The following is a 19,067-nucleotide window of genomic DNA, read 5'->3' on the forward strand; positions in this document are numbered from 1 at the left end:
ATTAATTTCCTTTTCGTTGTGGGTTATAAACTTGATCACGAATATGACTCAAATAAGGAGTTACAACTCGTTTTTATTATATTTTTTCGATTATATTTTTCTCTGTCGAGAAACTAAGTAAAGCAGTTTTATAAAATTATTTAATAAACATAGAAGACGGCGAATCAATTAATTCTTTTACGTAGCATTTACCGGGGGAGATTAACCTGTTAACCGTACATTTTTTAATGGAACGAATTGAGCGTGATTATAAAAGGAGAATTGCGGCTTCGTGCACAGCTTTATAAGATCGGCTTCATACCGTTTCAAAGTAAATACAAATATGTAGAAGCTGATTTTTCTGGCTCGATCATGGTAATTAATAGCATATCACTTTCATCGCGACCGGTTGTCCAAACGGACGATTGGTAGCTTGCAGAAAATTCGCAGTGAGAGTCCGACGAGGTTTAAGGACCGCATAACCCAACCAAACTGCTTTCTACTGAAAGGTCCCTTTCCTCCAGGTATGAATTGTACGTGGGACATTAACCTTTTAGATTTTTGATAAGTGCAAAAGCGTTAAATTATTTTTTTTCACTATATTTAGTAACAATTTCTTTTGTTATAGGACAGTGAACTTGCTTCCACTTTATCTTGTTGGATGTAATTAGGTTTCCTTGGATTTATAATTTCTGTGAGTGAGAGAAAGTTAATGGTTTATTTTGGTCATTTCTTTGCAATTGTTCTTTGATGCATTTTGCGCGCTCGTGACAAAAAATATACACGCACATTGCTTTCTCGATAATAAGAAAATGATCGAAGTGGAAAGATTTCTTCTTTATACCTAATATACAAGAGGTGAAGAAAAAGAGGAAGAAGAATATATGAGGAGCAAGTTTTCAAAACTTAATAAATCCATATTTTCTTATTTCGAAAAATTCAAACAAATGACTTTCCTCACATAACCACTATAAATAAATTTAAAATAAAAAATGTCAAATTATTTATTTCTATAATAATGTTTTTATATTTAAGACGTTCTGTTTTTAAGTAAACATTATTTTAACTAAGTGATTTAAAGATTTATGAAATTTTTTTTTATTTATTTCCAATTTTTTGAAAAATGGATTTATCAGGTTTTGAAAACTTGCTCCTCATATATATGTTACGGTCATTGTCGATTATTGGGCATTGTCGACAATGCCCGGGCAAAGTCGACAATGCCCACGGCTACTGGGCATTGTCGACATTGCCCGGTCAATGTCTAAAAATATTCATATCATTTAACTTTTCAGGCAATGTCGACATTGCCCGGTCCAACTTGGGCAATGTCGAAATTTCTATATAATACCTTCATACGTCATGATATATACAAAACTAATCACACAATAACGTATACAAAATTTACATTACATTTTTAGTAAAAATGAGTAACGGAATTCTAACTTTAGTCAAACTAAAAACAGTAACTAGTTAAGGAAATTTAATGAAATTTAACTTAAAATTTGGGAATAGTTTCAAAAAGTATAAAGAGTAACTGAAAATTACGAAACTGTAACAAAATTTTCAGTTTTAAACTATTTATTGAATTATGTTTATGAAATTTAATTACTAATAAATGATTGATTAATATTATTTGATTGAATAAATAATTTTGTGTATAAAAAGTAAGAAATAAGTATTATTAATATTATTTATCAGTTATTTTTTGACCAAATTTATTTATAAACCGTAAATAAATAATTTTTAAACATTAGCATTATTATTAAATATTTGTAAGGTTAAATAATTTTTTTTACTGAAAATCTAGTGCAATAGAAAAAATTTTAAGACAAACTTAGAAATAATTATTTAAATAAATAAAACTTCCGTTGCTTGTTTCTGAAGAATCCTACAAAAATTTATAATAGTGTATGAAAGATGCACCTGCAAGACAGGACAACTGAATCGTCTTTTTTTATTCGTAAATAACATTGCCCAAAAATAAGTGGGCAATGACGACATTGCCCGGGCATTACTGACTATGCCCGGGCACTGTCACATTTTACTAAATTTTGTTAAAAATACCCGGGCAATGTCGACAATGCCCAGTGGCCGTGGGCATTGTCGACAATGCCCAATAATCAACAATGACCGTAACATATATATATAGAGTTATCGCGAAAAGAAGCAAAATATTTCAACCAGAGTGAGAAGCGATTTTGTAACATTCTAGTTTGATGATTCAAAGACGCAGACACGCCTCGAGAAACGATACTTTCCAGCATTTCTCTTTTGCTCGGAGCTTCATTGTCTTGTCAGAAACTATTATAGCCGATAGTTAACAAATCTAAAGAGGAAACTGTCGATTATGTAAATAATTGTCGAATGGTATCCAAGTCATTATCATAAAATTAATTTATTTACTTTTTACCTGTCGGAGTTAAAATTTTTGGAAATGTCTTAAACTTGTTTGAGAACAACTTTGGGTCTTATTTCGCGGGACAAAGGAGACTCTGAGTTTTAGGCGGTTCTAGGACCATATGATAACCATATGACCTAGACTAGTCAAGGACGGCAATAGGCGTAGGAATTTGGCGAGTCCTATGAAAAGCGCGGTTTTCCAAGGAATGGTTTGGGCAGTTGCCGTTTTGGGTCCAAAGTGTGAAGATGCACTTTTATCTGGTCAAGAACCCGCCATTACAGAATATAATATTTAATTGTTTGGTGATTCGTATCCGTAGACGAGCTTCGAGGAATAAATGTTTTATTTATTTAAAAGCTGTGTTTTATTGATTTATATTTTAAATCGGTATTACTATTATTATTTATTATGGCAAAAACACTTTACCACATACCTTAGACAGAAAAAAATATTAAGTAATGCAACGAATTCGATATATTTGAATTATAAATTATTAAATAAAATATTAAAAGGGATGAAATTAGGCATAGCAAAATTAAAGAATATTAAAATAATACAACCGATTAAATTTGTTCAAATATACGCAAATAAAAAAAACACAAAATTATATAAAATCAGACGTTTTTAATTATATCCTGAGATTTTTAAAACACATTAAATAGAAAAATAATTTTGTCCTAAAATTATTTCTATTGAAACAATTCGCGTCGTCCGACACTCGTTTTCACCCGCACACTCACACAATATTATAACATAAGAACAAATACAAATAAAAGCCTAATTAAAAATTATACAAATTATTACATATTTAAAGGAACAGATATTGCAAGAGAAGTTTTAAATAAATAAGGATGATCTTTCGCGGGATTAAATAAAGGAATAAATTTAAAAAGGATGATGTCAGTCAATGGTATACTAAAATGAATATAAATGAAAATTTTGAGGAATAATAGTAAAAATGATATTTAAAACCGTTCCGGTACAAAAGATCCAAACCAAAAGATCCAAAAAATTAAAAATCCAAAAGGATCATAATTTTGTAGAGTTTTTTTAGACGCATATTTTGAGCCCTAATTGAACATTTTTCGTCCATATTAACCTGAGGTATTAAACTTTTAAAAATCTAAAACTTTTACTTTTTTAAAAATTTTGTTAAAAAATATATATAAGTAACTTTCAAAATATCATTACCAACTTGTAGAGCATTGAAAACACCATTTAAATTTTTAAAGAATTATACATATTTTGGACAATTTGCAATTTTGGACTTTTTGTACTTTGGATAAATAAATTTTTATACCTTATGGATTGGACCTTTCGTCTTGGATCTTTTGTACCCCAATCATTTAAAACTTATCGTTCGGCGATACGTCTCTCGATAAAGCGGGAAAGCGTCGGTTAACCCCTTCGCAGTCCAGTTAAAAATCGCGTATGGTCCAAAAACGGTCCGAAAAAAAGTGTAACGTCCTGTACGATGACGTCATATTTAAAATATTTCGAATTTCTATATTTTATACAAAAACATATTGTCAGAAAAATATCTAAACTGAGAGAAGATAGTTGTAAGCCTAAAAATCAATACTCTAAAATTTTGAGTTTTAATCTTAGAGTATATACTATCTTCGTCTCCACACACAAATAGAGATTTCTTGAAACTACAGTACGGTCGCGCTAATCCGACACCTGGTTAATCCGACAGTCCTTGTAATCCGACAACGATCATGATGACCGTTTTCCCCCACCTAAGATAAGTGGGGGGCGCGACGGAAAACCTCAATATGTTAAAATAATTACACTTGCTAGTATTTATCGATTTATATATTAATATTTTATTATATTAAACAATTCAATTGTTATTTACACATTTTATATAAATATGTAGTTCTCAAATAAACAAATTGAAATAAAGAATGATTATAAAGATTATAACTATGGATATACAAGTCTAAATGTCGGATTACAGAGTGTATGTTGAAAAATTTGTTCGAACTGCAGAGGTTTGTTTAAGTACTCGGTAATCCGGACAAATCGCTAATTCGACATTTTCTTGCAAAGCAAATGTCGGATTAGCGCGACCGTACTGTATGTCCTTTTTAGTCTATACCGCCAAAATGAAGAATTTGAATTTCTATTGAAATATGTTTTCATGGAAATAATATTAAATTCTTTTAAAATATATTCTGTTTAAATTTAAATAATGTTAATAAAATTCAAAATGTCAAATTAATTAATTATTACTAATTAACAATAAAAATTATTAACAAAATAATTATTTTTAACAAATTAAAAATATTTCTAGTTATATAAAATTGACATAAATTAATTAATTGATTTTGAAGTTCTGAATATTATAAACAAATAATTAACAATAAACAATTAACAACAATTAGAATTAATTGTCAAACAATTAAACAATAAAAAACTAAAATTATTAAACAACAATTTTGATTAATTGTTTTATTACTTAATAGAATGTTTAAACAAATTATCCATAGTTTATTGTTAAATAAAATGTTAACAGGGTATCTAGCGAACCGGGAATTTGGTTCGACCTCAAAAAACCGGGAAAAACCCGGGAATTTTCTATTTATAGGGTATTTTTTGAATTATGTATATAAAAAATTATAATTTTTTTCAAAGCGTAAAATAATAACACGGTCACAGCTCAAATCGTGAAGGGTAAATTGATAGTATGAAGCAGTAGTAAAAATAATAACTTAAATTTTATTTAAAACTAACTTTAGTACACGTTATATTATAAAAGTTAAAGGATTTTTACTATCATAATTTTTATATAACAATTTATAGGTATACAATACGTAACAAATTTTATAAGAAGAAATTAAGAATCTTCTGTGATACACGGAGAGAAAATTTATTACATATATTAACTCATATCATATATATTTTGTAAAAGTTTTTACAGTTTAGGGAAAAAGTGCACTAAACCGAAATTTTTGTTTAAAAAATACTAAACAGTGAAAGAAATAATTTGAAATTTAGTAAAGTTAGATTAAAATTCTTGATATTTGATATTATTATACTAAATTTCATATTATTCCTTTCACTGTTTAGTATTTTTGATACTTTCCCTAAATTGAGAAGCACTTTTACAAAATTTAATATAATTTTCTTTCCGTGTAGGAAAGGCAAAGATTTTACTTTTTAAAACTAAATATGGGGAATTCCATTTCAAAACGATCCTCCTTATAAACAATTGACATTGTAAGGCAATTTTTAAATCATTATTTCTTATATTTATTGAAGCCAAACTTTATTTACTATTAGTGGTTTTAAAACAAAAATTTCTCAACTTTATAATGGTAGAAAATTTTTTTTTAAATAATAGAATTTTTGAAAAAAATTAAGTTTGAAAGATAACCTTTTTGAATATCTCAAAACACGTCGCATCCGATTTTCTTGAAACTTATGTCAAAATAAAGCTTAAATATTCTAGTTTAATTCTATGTAAACATTATAACGAGCAATTCATGGTTTGAGAAATTAATTAAATTTTACAAGTATTTCGAAGGGTATAATGTATGTACCGAGCGGATTTTTTTTCAAATTTTTCCACACTTCAACCTCTGACATCTTTGTAAAATTTAATAAATTTCTTAAATTCTCCTAAATTGACAATTATATTATAAAGTTGAAAAATTTTTATAAGTGAAATTTTGATATTCTATGTCAAGTTTTTAGAAATTATTCTATAACTTTAATCATTGTAATTTAATAAAAACAATATTTAATTACGTAAATAATGTTATTGATAAACATTTAAATATGTTTTTAAATCCTTTGTGAATATCCGGGAAAATTATTCAAGAACCCGAGAAAAAACCGGGAAAAACCCGGGAATTTTAAATTGACGAATCGCTAGACACCCTGGTTAATTAACAAATTATTATTATAACTATTAAGTAATAGAATAATAATCAGAATGTTATCGAATTAGTTATAATAAACAAATAATTATTGAAATCATTGATTTTATTGTTGTTAACTTTAATAATTATGAATGTTTAAACAAATTATTAACAATCAATACTTACATATTGTATTAATTAACAAATTGATTTGATAATTATTTAATAACGTAAATTTCATCGAATTGTTTGTATTAACTAAATAATTAATAATTTTATAATTGTTAATAATAATTGTAATTGTTAAATTAATTATTATAAACAACCGTTTATTATTATGTTGAATATTTAAAATTTAGAAATATGTTGAAATTAAGGAAAAGTGCTATTTCTGTAAATTCTAGAAATTGGAGTTGGAAGGGAGATGAAGTTGAGGAAAGATAAGGCACAGCCCCTTTTCAAAGATCGTCCTACGCTTAAAACTGATAAAAATGGGACGGACCCAAAATTCGCCTATCAGGCCCATTTCTTAATGCATTTTCTCTCCATTTTCTTTTCTTGAACCAATCCAAAAATAGCCAACCTCTTTTTTCCCTTTCTATAACATTTTCCTTCCTAAATTTTCCTCCCTTAAGAAAATCAGTAGTGGGAATTGACACATAAATATACGTGTTCTTTAAGAAAACGTCAGTCTTTGCTCATCATTTAAAAACTACAAAATTCTAATCTTCAAGTTCTGAAAAATTATCAACTCTATTAAGAGTTCTTTCTCAAGCTACAAATTATAAATCTACAAGTTCAAGTTTTTATTATAAATCAAGTTTTCAATCTACAAGTTCAAGTTTTTATTATTAATCAAGTTCTAAAATTTTATCAAGTTATAATTCAACATTTAAAATCTTTTAAAAGATCCAAGTTTCAACTTTCTCAACTTCATCTCCAGTTCCAGTTCAATTCTGCGATTCAACTTTAATTATATTAAAAAGTGAGTACAAAATTAATCTTGCTGTGTTCTTTCTTTTCCTTCTTTCTTTAAAACATTCCTAACTCCAGAAAAGTTTCATACGTCTTATGCGAATGTATGGAATTATTTCTATTAATTTTTTTGTCATTTCTTCATTAATTGAATAAATTAAAAGTATTTGAAAGTATTCCCAAGCTATTGGACGCAAGTCTAGGCTTAAAATAATAAAACATAATTAAATTTAATTAAAATTTAATATTTAATTAAAGTTAAAAACAAAGTACTGTTGCGAACCATAATTTTATTATTCTTGGGACGTAACAAAAGTTTTACAAAAAAATATGATTTCATGATATATAAGGTTTTTGGGTTGCTGAATTCGAATTTGAGGTTAGTTTTTTAAAATTCATAATAGCGGATCCAATATGGCGACCTAATATGGCGGATAATTTTAAAATTGATGCGTTTAAAAAGAGATTCATTTCTCGGGGGTTTTCTAGGCCGCTGATTACGAATCTGATGTCAGATTACAAAAATTCAAAATGGCAGACCTAAAATAGCGACTACAAAAATTTTAAAAAATTTAGATTCGCTTGAAACTTATTTGAATTATTTTGACTTACCTAATCTATGTCAAACATAAACAATCAAGAAAATGTTTACGCATAAAAGTTTATAAAGTCCAACAAGACTTGTACAACATGCGGATGGCGACACGACACTTCAATTTACGTTCCCTCGTTTACGTTTATTTATTTTGAAAGATTATGAGTCACGAGTTGTGTGCGAATGAGGGGTAAACAACCTTAAAAATGAGATTCATAATTTTTCAGTTAGAGCGAGAAAATAAAGAAAAACAGTACAGAAGGAAGAAATGAACGAGAAGATAAAAAAGAAACTTACCTTCGTACGGTTCAGAGGGTTTGAGAAGTCCCATCCCGGTGCCACGAAGAGGTACCCGCACTTGGAGATCTTCCTTGTTGCCTGAAACATAAATCAGGTCCTTTATTTACTCCTCTTTTATTTTGAGGCATGAGCTGTATACATATATGTACACTCAGTGTAGCACAACATAGTTACACGCGTGTCTACGAAACAATCTACCGTTTACAGTGCCGGGAAGCTAATGAACCTTTCAAACGGTATATGTCTAGCCCTCTCGTGAATACCTATCTTCCTGGAACTATATTATTGCTCAAGGAAGAGAGCTTTATTACAGCAAACATTTGGCAAAAATTATTTACAATCATGGAAAATTTAATGTAATTATAACTCAAGGGAACTTTTTTTCCCTATATTGACTGGTATTATGCATTTGAATATTGAGAAGTCAAACTAAAAGTACTGACAAAAGATGCACTCTTGAAAGAAATTTAAGTAATCGTTTATCTTGAAACAAGTTGCACATTTATTTACTATATCTAAAAGTTTTAAATTATTAATATAAATCCAGGCATCACAGTTGGTCCCCTTTACCCAGGGCTGCCAGCGTACTCAGAGGTTAAAAGTAGTGAAAAAAGTGAGTTTTTGATTGAAAAAAGTGAGTAAATAGTGAATTTACAAGTAAAATAGTGAGTAAAAAGTGAGGTTATTTTTGGCATATTTTTGAAAATTTAAATTAATAATTAACCTGTAATATCAATTTTCTTCTCAATTTAATAAATAATACAGATATTTAATACTTTTACCATCCATTTTTCTTTTTTTAAGACTTTCTTAACAAAAATCGCAAAATTGAGTGTCAAAGTCTGCAATGAAACCATATTTGACTATGAGTATTCCTACACAGCACCAAAACAAACGGACATAAAAAAAAGAAAACAATTAAAAATAAAAAAAAACAAAAAAAATTAATTAATAATTAATAATAAATTAATTAAAATAAATATAAATAAAAAAAAAAATTAAATTTAAAAAAAAATAAATAAAAAAATAAAAAATAAAAAAAAAAAAATAAAATAAAAAAAAAATAAATGAAATAATAATAATTATAATAATAATAATAATAAATATTTTTATTTTTATTCTTATTTTATTTTTTTTATTTTTATTTTTTATTTTTTTTATTATTTATTATTATAATAATAATTATAATTTTAATAAAAAAAATTTTTTTAATTTTTTTAAATTAATTAAATTAATTTAATTAATTATTAATTTTTATTTTTGTTTTTTCCGTTTTTAATGGAAGATAAAGATATTTCAAATTTAGCACAAGAAATATTCACAAAACAAAGGATAAAAATATATACAAACAGTAGCGTAAAAGCTTTGCCTAAAAATTTATAAAAGATTTACATACTTGCAAACTTTGAAAAATTTACTTGCAAAGTTTAGTAAAAATTGTGCAAAGATTTAAGGGAACTTTCTGGTTTAGGATTTAAAAAAAATCGATTTTTCTTTTTTTGCTTTAAAATGTTCCTTAGTATCATAAAATTACTTTCCCAAAACAATTCTGAAAAAATATGCGAAAGAAAAAAGTTATAGCAATTTTTATGTCCGTTTCTTAACGGACTGTAGTAGGTATTACAGATTACACGAAAACTTTAAACGGGGAGTAACTTTTCTCGAAATCTACTAAACCGATTTCACAGTTAAACCCCCTTTTTTATGCGGGGGTAAATTGACCCTAAAACGTAGCGGTTTTGCGATTTTTTAAGTAAAATGTTTATAAAATATTAAAAAATACATTTAAAAAATCGTTTTTTAGGTTTGTTACCTAGAACAAATACTTATGAACAGAATCCAGTTTGAATTTTTAATTTATGAGTTACTGGTCATTCGGAAAGTTACTCCCCGAAAAAAGGTACCTTTTGGAAGACGCCACCTACATCTGCGATACGTAACTAAATTTACTTCAAAAAGTTTTTAATATTCTTTCCACATAATGTGTAAAAATGTCCAAAAAGAATTTCGGGAAAAACTGTAAATACTTTTTTCACAATAAAAGTTTAAAAAAGTGTATTTTTTGTCTATTCCAAACCAGAAAATCCCCTTAAATGTCCCACTTCAATAAATGTTTATAGTCAAATTTTACCAAAAATTTAGCTTCAAACTTTCCTGATTTAAATTACATTTTCGACAACTCTATTATAAGCGAAAATGTAGCGTAAAACTTTTCTGGAAATTTTATATTTCATATTTTTCTGATATTCTACTTATGATTGAATCGTATATTAATCACAACCAACAATAAAAGCTAACAGTAATTTATAAAAATATTATCTAAATTTTTAGTAACATTTGTTACTCATATTTTATTTTAAGAGATGTAATTACATCTCTTTTAGAATTTAATAAATCTTAAATTTAAAAACTAAAATTTAATAACGTAGTTACACCGCACAGTGGGCCAGGATTGTCGATTTTTGGCCAAAAATCATTATTTAAAAAAAAGATATTTATGAATAACAAGTATGCTACCTACAGTTTTTGGGGTCGCTGATTACGAATCTGAAGTCAGATTTCAAAAATTCAAAATGGCGGATCCAATATGGCGGACATACAAATTTTAAAATCAATAAATTATAAATTTGAATTAAACATTAGTATCTATGGGTTTTTTGGATCGCTGATTACGAGTCTGATGTCAGATTTTAAAAATTCAAAATGGCGGATCTAAAATGGCGGACATTAAATTTTTTAAATTAATCGATTTTTATGAAACTTTGTATCTAGAGGTTTTTTAGGTCGCTGATTACGAATCTGATGTAAGAATTTAAGTGGATTTTAGATTGGGTGAGATTCGCCTACAATTTTTTGCTTGGGAGTTTTCAAGTTTGGTGATTACAAAACTATAGTGTTTATACAATTCAAAAAATAAAAAAAAATTCCTGTTATTAGCCTACAAAAAAAACGTACTGTAGTTTCCAGGATCTACCATCACGAGGAGGTTATAAATAAAGATCCCGTTTTGTATTTTTTCAAATTTTCAAATTTTTTAAAGTTTTTTTGGTTTTTTTTGACATCTGATGTTTACTTATAGGTATATAGTTTATCGTGTGGGTATATCAGGTGCGCATGTAGTTCTATTGGAGAATCTGATTTTATTTCCATGGATAAGGTAAACACTCCCTTTCATATCTAAATCTAATTTCAGAAACACAGTGCTCATTTTTAAATTTTTAAAATCTGACAACAGATTCGTAATCAGCAACCCGAGAAACCTCTACATACCTATGTTTAATTGAAATTGATTAATTTAAAATTTTTTATGACCGCCATTTTGATTTTTTGAAATCTGATATCAGATTCGAAATCAGCGACCCAAAAAACCATGGAGTTATTATAAGCCAAATAGCTTTTTTTCAACATGACTTTTTAATCCCACACTACCCTATTTGTTGTAAAATATTTATTTTACATTTAATTTTATTATATTTAAAACGATTTTTCATGCGATCTTTTTAGACAAAAACCTAACTGAAAACTTTTATTCTTGCACATGCGCCATTAAACAAGGTAAGATAAGGGGTCTACTTTCATGCTTTTGTCTCTTTCTATACGCCTAAGAATGCCTCTCACAATAAAAGGTATAACTTGCGCACTTTATTCTAATAACTCTATGCAAAAAACCCATAGATACCTATGTTTAATTCAAATTTATTGATTTTAAAATTTGTATGTCCACCATATTGGATCCTCGATTTTGAATTTTTGAAATCTGACATCAGATTCGTAATCAGCGACACAAAAAACCGTTAAATACCACTGTTCATCATAATTGATTAATTTTGAAAATTGTCTTTATATATTTATTGCATATATTTATGTTTATTGCAATATTCTTGTTATGTTAAAAAAATATTAAAAGGCGCAAAATGGCACATATTGGCGTCAAAGTAGACATGCTAAGTAATCGTTCTATAATAACTTGTTTTTCCAAATATTATGCGGCTCGGAGGAGCTCGACTAACTGAAAGTCGGCACTCTATTGAAAAATCCACTATTTGTTAACTTCAATGGAGCTACATTTTAATAAATTTTATTTTTTTAAAGTAACTATTGGTTTTTTACTTCAATATATCTGTTAATGAGAAGAAAAAAGTACTTATACAAAAATAATTAATTTATTTCTAAATATATTAAGTATTTCAATCAAAAACATTTTATTATTTTATCTTAAATGCTAAACTTTAAATAGTTCTAGAAGACACAATTTTTTATTATTTAACAAATCCTTTATGCAATAAATTCCTTATTTACTATTAAATACTGCGTGGATAAATTCTTTTGTGCATATTTGAAAGTTAAAAAATTGTATTTTTGGCCAAAATTCGACGATCATGGCCCACTGTGCACGGAAAGAAAAAGTCTAAAGAATATTTTAATGTTTGTATTAAAAAGTTGGACAAGAGTCACTTTTTAAAAATGTTTCAATACTGTATCTCAAATTAATATTCATAACAATTACAATAAAGTTTAAAGAAAATAAAGACAAATATGAATAAAATTTGGATCAATGTGAAATAAATTACAATACTGTCTTAAAATACAAAGCCTTTCTATGAAATATTTAATCTTTATATTTTCATTGAAAGATTCTTAAGGGGACACCTAAGTGGCAAAATGACAAAAAAATCGATTTTTTAAAATTTGATTTTCTAAAAGTAGACTCAATTAGGAATAGAACAAGACTTTTTAAAACCTTTTCTGAAGAGTAGAAAAAATCTGATTACATGATTCTGAATACCATGAGTTTTTAGTATTTTTTCTTTTTTCGTGTCTCCTGTCAAAATTGTTTTTTCCAATTTTTTAACTTTCGGTACACTTTTCTCCGAATCTACTAAACCGATTTGTAATTTCTTTTTTTTACTTTGTTCAGTAAGGTTCCAAGAATACGAATAAGAAGTTTAACATCATTTTGAGTTGTACAAACGGAGATATGAGTCAATGAATCAGAGAAAATGGGATTTTTATTTTGCTTTGGGTATAAATATTCATAAAAAAGTTTCTATTAAAGATAACGTCGTATTACTTCTTATTCATATACTTGATTATATTTGTAATCGAATAAAAAAAGGGCGAACGCAATTGGAATAATAGTTTTCGAGAAAAGTGTACCGAAAGTTGACTCTTTTTGCATTGTTTTTAGGTGACTTAGGTGTCCCCTTAATACAATATAGTAAATATGTTGAATCAATATAAAGTAAATTACTATACTGTATATAAATATTAAAGCTGACAATGAAATGTATAATGACTTCTGTCATACAGAAAATTTATTTTTTAAAAATTTATATAGTTTACCTTTTAGATTTTAAATTTTCTTAAAGCACCACGTATCTTGATGTTGCAACTAGAATTCATACACTACACGGAGAGAAGAGTTATAGTGAGTTGTACTATTACGCATTTAGTAAGAAAATTTGAGTTGTGACAAATAAATATTAAGTAAAGGTTACAAAACAGCGTTCAATTTTCTTTTGTCGATCGAACTAAACATAGTAGTAAGGATGAATGTCTGCTTAGTAAAGCAGACAAAACTAATTCTGTTTACATTTTTAATCATATTATTAATTGAACTTTAAAAAAAATATTAAAATTAATTAAAAAGCTACCTATTAAAAATTAAACGAAATCGAGAAAAAATATTATTTTTCAAAACTTTATTTGCAGTGTTATACTTATTATTTATGCTTGTTATTACAACAAATATTAGGTTATTGTTATCATAATAATTATAAAAAAAAGTTTAGCTGTTTATTCAAATATGCGACAAATATATTTTGAAAAGAAATATAGCTCTTATAATTTTCTCTATTTAACTAAACAATTACAGAAATTATAATTTTTAAATTGATTTATTATTGTTACCTTATATCACCGTCAGTGTATTTTTGTAAAATATTACTTGATTTTCTTCTCGTTCCCCATATATAACAAATTTTTGGAAGAATAATTAATTAATAATAATTATTTCTAAATAATTAATTATTTATAAAGTGTTAACTATTATATTAATTATTATAAAAGAGGTTAAATTTTATTTTGGTAAATTGAAAACAGAATCGCAGATATGACAATTTATATCGTAGACGATACTAATGAAGTTAGTAGTCTTAATAACTAAACGGCCGTTTAGTGAAGATTATTTTTTGTTTTGTTGAACGAAAATGTCACCATATTGTTTAGTAACTATGACTCAGGGCTGAGTAAGATTGACTACTTTCTTCTCTCCGTGTATAAACTCTAAACATTTATTTATAATTAATGATAGCCTACCTAACAGAAAATCTACTAACGACCGGAATCGAACACACAACCCTAATATTAATAGAACGCAACCCCAACCTACTATACTCTGTTCAAAGAGAGAATGACCTCGCTCGCGCAGATTTTTTTCTTTCAAGGCGGAGAAAAATTTGAAAATGGCGTTTTACTACTTTTTTTTCTTAAGTGCATATCCAGTAAAAATTTCGTATTTCACTCTTCTACTTCGGGAAGATGTGACCACTCCTTTCCCATATGGGATTGATGCTAACAAAAGCGTGTTTTATAACCCTAGACCCAAAACGGACCATTCAAATGCTAATAAATTTATGAAAAATTAAATATTTAAAAAAATAAATTTTACAAAATTTGAATGCTAAATTTGAAATCCTGATATCAAGACGATTTAAACAGTATATCGTTTGTCTCTGACATATGAAAATTAATATAATTAAAGGACAGTTAAATTGAATACTTTATAAGTATTTTTATTTTGACATTTTAAAATAAAACAAAGTACAGTTCAAAATATATGGGTCATAAGGATTTCGAATAAGACGTTGCGAATGTTTACAATTAAATAATGCCTATTGTTCATTATAATAAATAAAAATTTAATTTTTAATATCTAAATATAATATTAAAAATTAAATTTTAAATAATACAGATATATCTTACATAATACAAATTATGTACAATATATGAAAAGATATTAAAAATAACTTAATTTTTACAAACTTAATTTTAAATAAAGAAATAATTAATTATAAATAATTATTAAATTGAATAATTAATGTTACTGTAATATTACACTTGTATATGAAGTAAATAAAAATGACTATAAAATGCATATCTAATGATTAAAGAAGAAATTTTTTTTTTATTTTATAAAAAGAAACTGTTTTGGGAATTTTTCCTAATCCTGTAATATTATAGTACTATTACAGCGTAATATTACTGAAATAAACTGTAATATTACGTGCTACTTGGAATAGCTAAACTAAAATAGCATTGTACATTACCTAAGCCTAATTCTCTTTCACTCGCACTCATGTAACATGAAACCCAGTAAACGAAAACTAATTGAAATGAATTAAAAAGAATTCACAAAGAGCTTTCGTGAATCCCGCTTTGTGACAAATACGAATTGGAGCCATGATGCAATTTTCCTGAATTCGTGAAACTGTATTGAACTTCCGAACCTTCTATCCGTACCAATTCACTGGACAAGTTTTGAGCCTTTAATTTTTTTCAATTCGTTAGCACGAATTCAATGCATTCCTTGGCCATTTCTTTGGAATGCGAATTCGTTTGGACAAATTGGTACATATTGAATTAAATTCAATTGAATATACAAAGAGCTTGAGTGAATCCCGCTTTGTGACAAATACGAATTGGAGCCTACCAAAAATGTTAATTCGTTTCAATTCATTTGAATTAGTTTTTTTTTACTGGGAAGATGATACTTTATGGTATACGTAAAACTTAACATTTCGACGCCTCCCGTTCATATAATGCTTATTGAAAAACAAATGCAAGATCATTCTTATTCAGTTTTTAGTGCAAGACAATTCTTATTCGATTTTCCGTGCAATAAAATGCTTATTCAAAATTCTATGCTAAAAAGTACAATCTGAAATTAGCTTACACTATGAGTTTTATAAAATTTTCAATTGAATATAATTTTTAATTACAATTGCTTAAACAATATTTCTTAATACGTAAGAGATAATCAAGTATTAAATTTTCTAATAACAATAGATACGCACTGAAATTCTCAGATATTTAATTGCAATTTAATATTAAAAAGATGATTTATGGTTACATTTATTGTTCTGTCAGTGGCAATTGTTTTGCACACAATTTTGAATAAGCATTTTATTGCACGGAAAATCGAATAAGAATTGTCTTGCACTAAAAACTGAATAAGAATGATCTTGCATTTGTTTTTCAATAAGCATTATATGAACGGGAGGCGTCGATTTATATCAATGTTTAAATTTCATATTTTCGAAAAAAATAACATATCATTGAAATCGTTAGACGTTGTAGATTCTGAATATAATGTTTAAAATTTTCAAAATATGTTATAAAATTTTTTTTAATTTTTTATGACCCTTTAAACTCACTTTTATGGAAACCCTCATAAATGTGAAACCGAAGAAAAAAATTTTACCTAAAGTCAGATGTTTAAGGGGAGCTAAGACCACGACTCAAACTCATTTTTTCTATCGAAAAAGGCGTTTCTATATTAAAAACCACACCAACTTTTTCATTTTTACAACATTCTGCGCGAACTAGACAAAAAATCGTCCTTTGCCGAGGTCATTCTCTCATTGAACAGAGTATAGCTACGCAACGCACGCTGCAGATGGTTCTTCGATAATAGTGGACATTCTCACTGTGGAAATATATGCGCAGCAGAGTACTGCGTAACTGACGTGTACGCGATTCTTCAAAATATTTCATACAGTATAATAATTTTTTTAAACTTGTCTGGAATACACATCTGAACTCATCTTTCTTATAAGTATTAAAATAATTTTACTTCTGTATATTGATGGTTTCATAAAATATAATAATAATTTTACGACAGTTAAAAACATTTTTCCTATTATATGACAATATTTATAATTTATAATTTTTTTAATACATTTCAAACGTTTTATCATACGCAACATAAAGTTTCTTAGACATCTTGACATAATTTTCAGGAAATAAAATAAATATTATAAATTGTCCATCTTGTCCAACTTTTCTATAATATATTAAAATATTCTTTAGACTTTTTCTTTCCGTGTAACGGTTTAAAAACTAACCTATTTATTATTTTATTTAAAAAATAAAGAAACTGAAAAAAAAATTTTTATTGCTTAGTTAGAAAGCACTATTTTGGAAATTTTGAGCCTATTATGCGATCATTATGCAAAAAGAGTAAAATTATGCAATCAGTAAAAATTATGAAGTATTGTGCGCTTTAGGAACATGTTGTTAAAGGTTTAAAACATAAATTAACATAATATTATAATGTTTCTACTCGATTTTGAAAAATTATGCAATCGCGTAATCTACCTTTCTCTACTCATAGTCAAATGAGGTTTCATTGCAAACTTTGACACTCTAATAGGGAGTTTTCATCAAAAAATTTTTTTATTTAAATCGATAGATTAGGTCTGATTTATATAACAAATTTTTTTTCTAATAATTTTTTAATGAAAAATAAGCGTATAAATAAATAAAAACAGTTTGCATAATTTGAAAATATCGAAAACGATCCGGAAATAACCGAGTTCTACAGCCAACAATCAAGACACCAGAAAAATTATTTTGTTCTGTACTACAAAAAAATATCAAGAGACAATGCTTCTATTGCCAAATGAAATGACAATGTGCTGTCGTTGTAAACCAAATTTATCTGCTGTCAAGATCATTTTAATTTATATAATTACATTGCAAGAATTTTAAATTATACTAGTTATAAATTATATTTTGAGATATGCAAGAGTAAATAAAAATTTCTAATATTATTGTATATAATGTAAAATTGAGTAGTCAACATAACCTAAAAATAAAATAATAAATCGATATTTTAGGCAAATTCGATGGATCTGCTTTTTCAAATCCCGGGTCTAATGTACAAGGCATTTTTTGATAAAAAAATAAATCGATACCTCAGTGTGATACAGTCCTATCTTCTGGTAATACTTAAAACTGTCCCATCTCGAGGTAACGTTTTCTACCGTGCTATCTCGAAATTTGACAGATTGTGGTGTCAATAAAAAAAATAAATTACGGTACTAAAAATAATTATTACATTCAAAACAATTATTTTTTCATATTTTAAGAGAGACTTTTTATTATAATATATAAAAATTTAGTGTGAATTAATAAAATTTAACCACTTAAATGCATTTATAGAAAACAGCTAATACATTAACCCTACTTTTTGACAGCACGATACAAAGCATCACCTGAAGATAGGATTATTCTAAATATTACCAGAAGATAGGACTGTATCATACTGAAGTATCAAAATCATTTATTTTCACTTTAAATAAAATAAAATAATTTTAAAACAATCGTAAACAAAGATCGCATGCATGGATCGTGCAGCAGAAGACGCGAGAATAAGCACCTGTGACTTCACGTTTCAGTAACCAATAAAAATTGTTTTCTTTCAGCATGGATATTTTCAAAAATTTTACAATTTCAATTTAATTTTTTAATGTGTAACTATTTTAAAATATCTATATTTACTATTTCTTAAAAAAAAACTTGAAATTTTTTTGATGCAAACTCCCTATTTACCATTTTTGTATAGAAAGTGTAAAAATGTTAATTTTTATGGGAATAAAGGCTCTCAAACTATTGCGATTTTAGTGTTTGGTTTGTTTACTTTTTTGTTTGTTTACATTTTTCAACTTGTACTTGCCCTTAAATAAAATTTATTTTTTTAAAATTGAGAAATAAGGTATTTTACAAAAAATAGTGAGAAAAGTAAGTTTTTTTTTAAAAGTGAGTAATAGTGAGTGACCTGGAAAAAAGTGAGTAAAAGTGAGAAAAGAGAGTCACTGGCAGCCCTGCACTCATACTGTTAGATTCCAAACTGTTATGTCCTCAGTAGTGTTATGTTTTTGCA

Source organism: Leptopilina heterotoma, unplaced genomic scaffold (genome assembly GCF_015476425.1).
Source record: "Leptopilina heterotoma isolate Lh14 unplaced genomic scaffold, ASM1547642v1 Lhet_267, whole genome shotgun sequence".
Classification (NCBI taxonomy): domain Eukaryota; kingdom Metazoa; phylum Arthropoda; class Insecta; order Hymenoptera; family Figitidae; genus Leptopilina; species Leptopilina heterotoma.